General features: G+C 41.0%; 1 pseudogene; it reads right to left on the bottom strand.

The window, feature by feature from the left end:
* Positions 1-1430: 1430 nt before the first annotated feature.
* On the bottom strand, positions 1431-2025 carry LOC128568161 (rRNA-processing protein FCF1 homolog; annotated as a pseudogene).
* Between the last annotated feature and the right edge of the window lie 7353 nt (positions 2026-9378).

Here is a 9378-nt window from a genome sequence, read left to right as displayed (position 1 = left end):
ACAACCCCCAGAGAGGTGCTTGTATCCTATTTAAAAGATTTCACTTTTTTCCTGCTATCTAGGAAGACATGTGTATGCTAGACCCTTCTGCTCCCAGAGCCATGAGATTTATGATGCAGTCTGTTAGGTAGATATGTTAAAAGTTGGAGTACTTGATGTGGGTGCAAACCCATTCTGGACTGATTCTGGACTGAATGGTGGGTTAACAGTGGGCTGTCTTTTTAACTCATGCAAATGAGTTAGAAGCCAAGCCATTGGTTATAAATGTGTGGTCTTATAAAACCCTTGGTGGAAGATCAGATGGATATAGCTTTTTTAAGCTCCTTTTCTGCACTACTTCAGGGAAGATGAAGTCTTCAAAGTGCTTCTCAGTCCATATGAGAGAACTGCTTTATCGCCTACGGTCTAGAGGGACATGTGAGTGTGTCTAATCCCCTCCATGTACCAAACCATGGAGAAACTTACAGTTAAATACCTACACATGAGGCCCAGACCCTATTCTCCACAGGGAGAAATTGGGTATTGGCGATTACTTTCCCATTTTTTAGCACAGTGCCCAGGGTGAGGTCTGTGACCAAATGTGCCTTGGCTTCTCTTACCTGTCTGACGTGGCTGTCTTCTCAGTTTCCCAGTAGGTATTAATCTCTCAACTGGTGTCTTTCTCTGAGGGAGTTGATCCATGCATGGGTATTTATTTTGTGCATCTGTGGGTGGAGGGAGAGTCCAAAGCTTCTTATTTGCCATGTTGGTGGCATCACTTTTCATGATTATAGTTTTAAACTGGAGCCTTTGAATTTACTTGAGACAAAAGCCAGTGCTCAACTGTCAAAATACAGTGGAACATCATGGTACATCCAGAAAAATTTTTGCTATCACCTGGCCTCTGGGATGTCTTTCATCTTTATTCATGCCATGCTGGCAGCTGAAATCTTCTTCTCTTCCCTTCTTTTTTTCTGCCTTTTTATTTTGTTATTTTTTATTATAAACCAACAATTTTTAATTGTATAAACTGATGGAGTACAAAGTGATGCTATTATTTATGAATATAATGTGGAATAATTAAATCAAACTAGTCAATATATCCATCACCTCAAATACTTAACATTTTTGTGGCAAGAACATTTGAAATTTACTCTCTTAACAATTTTGAAATGTATATTACTCTAATATTAACTATAATTACCACATTTTACAACAGAACTCAAAAAAGAATAAAGCATTCTTCATGAGGTTTTGCATCTTTGGCCATCAATGAGATAAAATATCATTTTCAAAATAGCATCCAAACATGAGTATACTTACCCACATCCTTCACCTCATAACAGAGCAAGCAGGTGAACAGAGTAATAATTCATGGTATTTCACAATTAACAAACTATTAACAGAGGAAGTTGGTTGAAAAAAGGCATAGGAACATTGTCTTATAAGAATTAAAACCGTGGGGCTCCATAATCATCTGGCATCCATTCAATATTGTGTCTGTGGTTAGAAATATACATATAGGAACTCCAGGGATTTTCTGGATTCTTCATTTAAGGTCTCAGTCAACTGTGGTCACAATGTAATACTTGTGCTGAGTTACTCTCTGTACTAAGCAGTCATCTGCATAGGTTCTTTGTGTGTGCATGGTAGTCGTTCAAATCTTGGATCCTTGGCAATTCTAAGGGCCACTTGATACTTCTGCCCCAATTTCTCAATTTCAGCCATCACACAGTCAGTTATACAAGGAATGCACTTGGCATACAGGCAGTCCATCATTGCCTGCACTAAGGCCAGTTTGGCTTTAATGGAAAAGTTGATAAAGTTGGTATCAACCAAGATGTGGTAAGGTGGGCCCAGTTGTGTATTATATTGGAAGAATAAGCAGGAAGGGTGCTGGGAGACTTCTCCTTACTTTAATGTGCTGGGATCTTTCTTTTCTTTCTTTTTAGGTTTCAATCTATCCTTTACTTTAAGCCTCTGATCTCTGAGACTAAGCATTCACTTCATGGTTGTATACTTCCTTGTTTTCTTTTACTTCCCCATGCTTAAGCCACACTCTCTTTTTCTGCCTTTTTGAAGTCTTTTTATCCCTTTCTTTTCTTTTTTATTCCTTCTGTTCTTCCTTTTTTATTTTTTGTCATCTTTTCTTCACCTTTCCATTCTCCTCTGTCTTCTATGTCTCCTCTTTCTTTCATTCATTCTTCCACATTTCCAGATAGAGACAATTCTAAGAACCATATATTTTTAAATAATCAGCATGAGTTCTAGGGTTAACACTGCAGCTAGTGTGAATTGATAAAATACTAAATGCCGGCAGTATGAGATCTGGTGATTAAGTTCACTAACTTGCCACCGTGTGTTTATGTTAGAAGCACTGTACAAACAACTCAGTAAGGATTCATAACCTTGGTATATCAGTGCCTCACAGTTGTGTTTGTACAACGTGGTAATGTCTTGCTGAGCGTCGTCCATTATTGTTGTTGCATGTTTTTGTGTGTCATCATGAGAATGTCAGAGCTTGAATTAGAGCAAGGAACAAATATTTGTAAATTTCTTGTTAAACTTGGAAAGAGTGGAAATGAAATCAGGAACATGTTAGTCCAAGTTTATGGATAATGAGGAAAATGGGAGTGTACAAGTGAATTAAGCATTTCTCTGAAGAAAGAGAAAACACCACTGATGAAGAGAATTCAGGACGGCCAGTATGAGCAGAACTAACAGAACACATTGCAAACATTTGTCAAACTGTGCATAAAAATCATCAGCTCACCATGAGAAGCATAAAAGACCAAGAAAATATTGATATACAGTTAGGGAAATTTTAACTGAAAATCTTGGCTGACAACTCATAGTTCTCACCTCATGACAATGCACCAGCTTACACTGTCTGTTAGGGAGTTTTTAGCCAGTAAACAAATAACTCTATTCCAACACCCTCCCTATTCACCTGATCTGGCCCCCTGACTTTTTTCTTTACCTGAAGATAAATGAAATATTGAAAGGAAGACTTTTTTTTTTTCAGAAAAGATTGAGAAATTTTATTACCTTAAAAAAATATTATTTTTTAATTGTTAGGGAATCATTGAGGGTACAAAGAACCAGTTTACATTCCTTGCATTTGTTAAGTAAAGTCCCTCTTATAATTATGTCCTGCCCCAAGAGGTGTGTCACACACCATGACTCCACACCCCCTCCCTCCTTCCCTCCCTCTACTCCCCCATTCCTCCACCCCTAACCATATACTAGCATCAATTGTCCTCATATCAGAATTGAGTACATTGGATTCTTGCTTCTCCATTCCTGTGATGCTTTACTAAGAAGAATGTGTTTGAACTCCATCCAGGTTAATACAAAAGATTTAAAGTCACTATCTCTTTAATGGCTAAATGGTAGCTTGTTAAACCATTGAAAGGAAGACATTCCGATGAAATTTAGGACAGCAAGAGTAATACAACAACAGCTTTGATGGTCATCCCAGAAAGAGTTCCAAAATTGCATTAAAAGTTGGACTGGGCACTGGCACTGGTGCATAGCATCCCAAGGAGAGTACTTCAATGGTGACCATAGTGTTAGTCAGCAATGAAGTATGTAGTGCTTTCTCTAGGACGAGATAGTAGACTTAAGTGTCAGACCTCTTATCTCATTTATCTTCATTACAACCCCTTAAAGTAGGTGCAATTAATATTTTCATATTAGAAATTGAAGCTTAAACTATCACCTGGAATCCTAATCATTCCATAGAGCCATAGTGGCACCGTGAGTCCCCTGGTGTATGTGACAGCTCAGGCCCTTCTAAGTTCTCAATATTCCCTTTTCCATAGTGTATATTTTATACTTTTAAAGGAATTGGCAAAAGACTATCTCATATTGAACCAATTGGGCCCAAGTATTCACCATGAGGTCATTTCCCTGGTCCCTAACATTTAGTCTTTTAGAAGGCCTTTTATTGGTTCCCTGAGCTGTGGAGTGAGAGCTATTGTGGTAAAAAAAAAAAAAAAAAAAAAAGTACCACATGGAATTGCACTCCATTCCTTGGTTGAAAGTAAGTTAGACACAACCATATGATCCAGCAATTATGTTAATTGACATTTACCTGAATTGAAAACTCATGTCCACATAAAAACTTGAACACAAATGTTAATCACAGCCTTATTCATGACTGCTAAAACTTGGAAGAAATCAATCAAGGTACCGTTCAGTGGGTAAATAGATATATAAGCTATGGTACAGCCAGACGATGGAATATTATATGGTATTGAAAAGAAACAAGCGGTTTGTCTCTTGAGCTGGGTTCTGAGCTGGGGCCTCTTCTTTGGCTGTTCCATTTCCTGAAGATCCCAAGTGTCTCTGCAGCACCCTGTCACCCTGTGACCTGCAGGTACTGGGAGATATGTAGGGAGGACACTGGGGCATCCTGGGAGCTGGGAAATGAAATTAAGAATACTTACAAATGGCTTTCAAACTCTGGAGAAATCAAGAAGAGAGAAAAAATAAATGTTTCAAATTCTGGCTATAGAGGGAGGAGACAAGATGGCTGACTGAAGCCAGCTTTCCACAGAGGCTCCCGTTCAGAAGGAGAGTTAAAGGACAAAAATTCAGCAAGTAACCTGGTGGATTTGAGCTGCACTAAGAGAGAAGGTTGTAGAACGCATGTCAACCCCACTGAGGCGAGCTGCGACCACAAGGATACAAACAAAAGGTACAAAATCCATCACCAAGCGGACGGGAGTCCCCTCCCCCATGAGAATGGCTCAGAGTGCCCCACAAACAACCGGGCAGAGTTCAAAGGTCCTCTCACTACACTCCACAGGACAGACCCTCTAAAAACTGGACCTACCTCCCCTACTAGGGTGCCACGGCATCCTCCTGCCAGGCATAAAACTGTATAAACTGTATATGTCTCTACCTGGAATTCTGAGCTCCCAGCACTCCCCTTCGCTCACATTGGGGTCTGGAGGCCAGTCCCAGTTGGTCGGCAGAGAGGGCACTGCACCGGAGTGGCAGTTCCCTGAGGGAAAGTGCGACAGCCGTCTTTTGGTGACAATACGGCCAGGCATAAAACTGTGTAAAGCTGTGTGTGTTCTCTGCCTGCAACCCCAGGCTTCCAGCGCTCCCCACGCTCCCCTCTGCTCTTGCTCCAAGGTCTGGAGGCCTGTCCCCCAGGGGTTCAGACTCTTGGGCAATTGCTCGAGGGGTGTAGACAGTGCTGGGCTGCAGCCGGTCGGTGCAGACTCTGGGATGCGGGAGCCGAGAGAGGACGGTTGGCCAGAGGGGAGCTACACCGGAGCAATGGTTGCCTGAGCCATAAGGCAGCAGCCCTCTTTTGCTAGCAATACGGCTCACTACAGAATATTCTGTAGCCACACCCCCTGTCTCCCTGGGCAACCAGAGACTCTGAGTTTGCCTGAGGCAACTCCAACTTGCAAACCAGGGAATCTCCAAGGGCGGGGCTGACCCAGAGGTCCGCTTTACTAAACCTAAGATGCACCTGGCCCTCAGGGGATCGTCAGCCTATAGACAATATAAGAGCAAAGACAAGCTGATTTGGAACTCAATTCAGCTTCTCTTCTGCAGGGGAAACGCAGAGTTGTTCTGTTCTGTTCTGTCAGTAACATTAATCAGGGGTGAGACTGGACCTGAGTGAAAACCCCTCAACCTTCATCCAGCACCCGAGGTTGTCAGGCCTCACCTCCTCCTGCTGGAGAGAGGCAGAGAGCAGCGGCCTGGCAGACTTCCTTGTGATTCAGGCAGGTACAAACTCCTGGAGTACCAATTCACTACAGGCAACTGGGTCAGCCAACTGCAGGGCTATCGGTGACTGGGTGTGAAGTGGTGCAAGGTGGAGAAGGAGGCAGCAACCTTCCCAGACTCATTTATAGGCTGGGTGGCTTCTCCGGACTCCACGCAGCACTGGAGCAAGCCACACCAGAGTAGTCACCAGACCCCTGTGATCCAGTTCCAGAGACCTCTTAAACTCTCTCACCCGAGACAGGTGCAGACTGAGACAATTGATTTGGACATTTTTGAACTGAACCAATCACCTGAGGACAAATCAGGTGGTGCCCTAGGTGCACGGTGGTAGGAAGGTTTGATTTTTCTTTTCCAATTGTTTGCCGGTGGGGGGCGGGGTGACTTAATTGCTGATATTTCTCCACAGCTGAGACTTCAATCCAGAGTATCTGTTTCACTAGGGTGGAACAGAAACCAGCTGAAAACAAGGCAGAACCATTTAGCCCCACCACACCAGACAGGGCCCCAGTTTCTCAGGCCACAACACTGTACGGTCCCTCGACAAAGCCCCAGGGGAAAAAATCAAAGAGAGTAAAACAACCATGGGGCGGAATCAGCGGAAAAACTCTGGTAACATGAATAACCAGAATAGATCAACCCCCACCCCAAGGAAAGATATGGCAGATGTAATTGAAGATCCCATTCATAAACAACTGGCTGAGATGTCAGAAATCGAATTCAGAATTTGGATTGCAGACAAGATTAACAAAGTGGAATTAGGAATTCGAGGAGAAATTCAAAAGTTGTCTCAAGAATTTAACGAATTTAAAGACAAAACCACCAAAGACTTAGACACACTGAAACAAGAATTTGCAGCCTTCAAAGATACGAAAAATACAGTAGAATCCCTCAGTAACAGAATGGAGCAAGCAGAAGAAAGGATTTCTGACATCGAAGATAAAGCCTTTGAACGCTCCCAAACTCTCAAAGAGGAAGAGAAATGGAGAGCAAAAACGGGTCACTCACTCAGAGAGCTCTGGGATAATTCGAAGAAGGCGAATATCCGAATCATAGGAGTTCCAGAAACAGATGAAGTGGCCTCACTGGGCACAGAGGCCCTTCTGCATGAAATTATGAAAGAGAATTTTCCAGACATGCCTAGAGATTCTGAAATTCAGATAGCGGACAGCTTCAGAACCCCAGCACGACTCAACCCCAATAAGACATCCCCAAGGCATATCATAATTAACTTCACTAAAGTTAATATGAAGGAGAAAATCCTCAAAGCTGCCAGGAAAAAGAAAACCATTACCTTCAAAGGGAAGAATATTAGAATGACTGCAGATCTCTCTGCTGAAACTTTTCAAGCCAGAAGAGGGTGGTCACCGACTTTTAATCTCCTAAAGCAAAATAACTTACAACCCCAGATCTTGTATCCAGCTAAACTGAGTTTCATTTATGATGGAGAAATCAAATACTTTAATGACATTCATATGTTGAAGAAATTTGCCATAACCAAACCAGCTCTTCAGGATATTCTCAGACCTATCCTCCATAATGACCAACCCAATCCTATACCACAAAAGTAAACTCACTCAGAAACTTTGGATCACACTCCAATTTCCACACTGGCAAAAGGATTAAAAATGGCCACTGGACTTTTGAAAAACTCGATACCCAAAACTTCACCAGACTTATCAATATTCTCCATTAATGTGAACGGCTTAAACTGTCCTCTAAAGAGGCACAGGTTAGCTGACTGGATACAAAAACTCAGGCCAGATATCTGTTGCATACAAGAGTCACATCTTAACCTAAAAGACAAATACAGACTCAGGGTGAAAGGATGGTCATCCATATTTCAGGCAAATGGTAATCAGAAAAAAGCAGGTGTTGCAATTTTATTTGCAGATACAATAGGCTTTAAACCAACAAAAGTAAGGAAGGACAAGAATGGTCACTTCATATTTGTTAAGGGTAATACTCAATATGATGAGATCTCAATTATTAATATCTATGCACCCAACCAGAATGCACCTCAATTTGTAAGAGAAACTCTAACAGACATGAGCAACTTGATTTCCTCCAGCTCCATAATCGTCGGAGATTTCAACACTCCTTTGGCAGTGTTGGATCGATCCTCCAACAAGAAGCTGAGCAAAGAAATCTTAGATTTAAACCTAACCATCCAACATTTGGATTTAGCAGACATCTACAGAACATTTCATCCCAACAAAACTGAATACACATACTTCTCATCAGCCCATGGAATTTACTCCAAAATCAATGACATCTCAGGTCACAAGTCTAACCTCAGTAAATTGAAAGGAATAGAAATTATTCCATGCATCTTCTCGGACCACCATGGAATAAAACTTGAGCTGAGTAACAACAGGAATCTGCATACTCATACAAAAACATGGAAGTTAAATAACCTTATGCTGAATGATAACTGGGTCAGAGATGAGATTAAAAAAGAAATCGTCAATTTTTTGGAACAAAACAACAATGAAGACACGTACTATCAGAACCTCTGGGACACCGCAAAGGCAGTTCTAAGAGGGAAATTTATAGCACTGCAAGCCTTCCTCAAGAGAACGGAAAGAGAAGAAGTTAACAACTTAATGGGACATCTCAAGCAACTGGAAAAGGAAGAATATTCCAACCCAAGCCCAGTAGAAGAAAAGAAATAACCAAAATTAGAGCAGAATTCAATGAAATTGAAAACAAAAGAATAACAAAACAGATCAATAAATCAAAAAGCTGGTTTTTTGAAAAGGTCAATAAAATAGATAAACCTTTGGCCAACCTAATCAGGAAAAAAAGAGTAAAATCTCTAATCTCATCAATCAGAAACAACAAAGACGAAATAACAACAGACTCCTCAGAAATCCAAAAAATCCTTAATGAATATTGCAAGAAACTTTATTCTCAGAAATATGAAAATCTGAAGGAAATTGACCAATACTTGGAAGCACGTCACCTTCCAAGACTTAGCCAGAATCAAGTGGAAATGTTGAACAGGCCTATATCAAGTTCGGAAATAGCATCAACCATACAAAACCTCCCTAAAAAGAAAAGCCCGGGACCAGATCGTTTCACATCTGAATTCTACCAAACCTTTAAAGAGGAATTAGTACCTATATTACTCAACCTGTTCCAAAAGGTAGAAAAAGAAGGAAGACTACCCAACACGTTCTATGAAGCAAACATCACCCTGATCCCCAAACCAGGGAAAGACCCAACAAGAAAAGAAAATTATAGACCAATATCACTAATGAATATAGATGCAAAAATATTCAACAAGATCCTAACAAACAGAATCCAGCAACACATCAAACAAATTATACATCATGACCAAGTCGGTTTTATCCCAGGATCTCAAGGCTGGTTCAATATACGTAAATCTATAAATGTAATTCAGCACATAAACAAATTAAAAAACAAAGACCTTATGATTCTCTCAATCGAATCAGAAAAAGCTTTTGATAATATCCAGCATCCCTTCATGATCAGAACACTTAAGAAAATCGGTATAGAAGGGACATTTCTTAAACTGATAGAGACCATCTACAGCAAACCCACAGCCAATATCATATTGAATGGAGTTAAATTGGAATCATTTCCACTTAGATCAGGAACCGGACAAGGCTGCCTATTGTCTCC

Source organism: Nycticebus coucang, chromosome 16 (assembly GCF_027406575.1).
Source record: "Nycticebus coucang isolate mNycCou1 chromosome 16, mNycCou1.pri, whole genome shotgun sequence".
NCBI lineage: Eukaryota > Metazoa > Chordata > Mammalia > Primates > Lorisidae > Nycticebus > Nycticebus coucang.
Note: the sequence above shows the minus strand (reverse complement) of the source record. Positions and strands in the feature narration are given on the sequence as shown.